Here is a 262-nt window from a genome sequence, read left to right on the forward strand (position 1 = left end):
GACGCCGAGGGGCGCTGGAAAACCAGCGCTTCCTTTCGCAGCTGCCGCCGCCATCTCCACGTTTGCGGAGCGGGAAGGAAGGAGGGGACTTGCGGCTGCAGCTGGAGCGGGCTTCTCTCCGGGGATAGTCCTCTCCTTGCTCTCCTTTTCCTCCTCCGCGCGCCACCGCCGCCCGCCCCCTACGCCCTCTCATCGCAGCCCTAGTTGGGGAGCGGAGAGGAAGGGGCGGCGGGGGGCGGGATAGGCAGGCAGGTGGGCGCCC

This window comes from Myotis davidii, unplaced genomic scaffold (genome assembly GCF_000327345.1).
Source record: "Myotis davidii unplaced genomic scaffold, ASM32734v1 scaffold812, whole genome shotgun sequence".
Lineage (NCBI taxonomy): Eukaryota > Metazoa > Chordata > Mammalia > Chiroptera > Vespertilionidae > Myotis > Myotis davidii.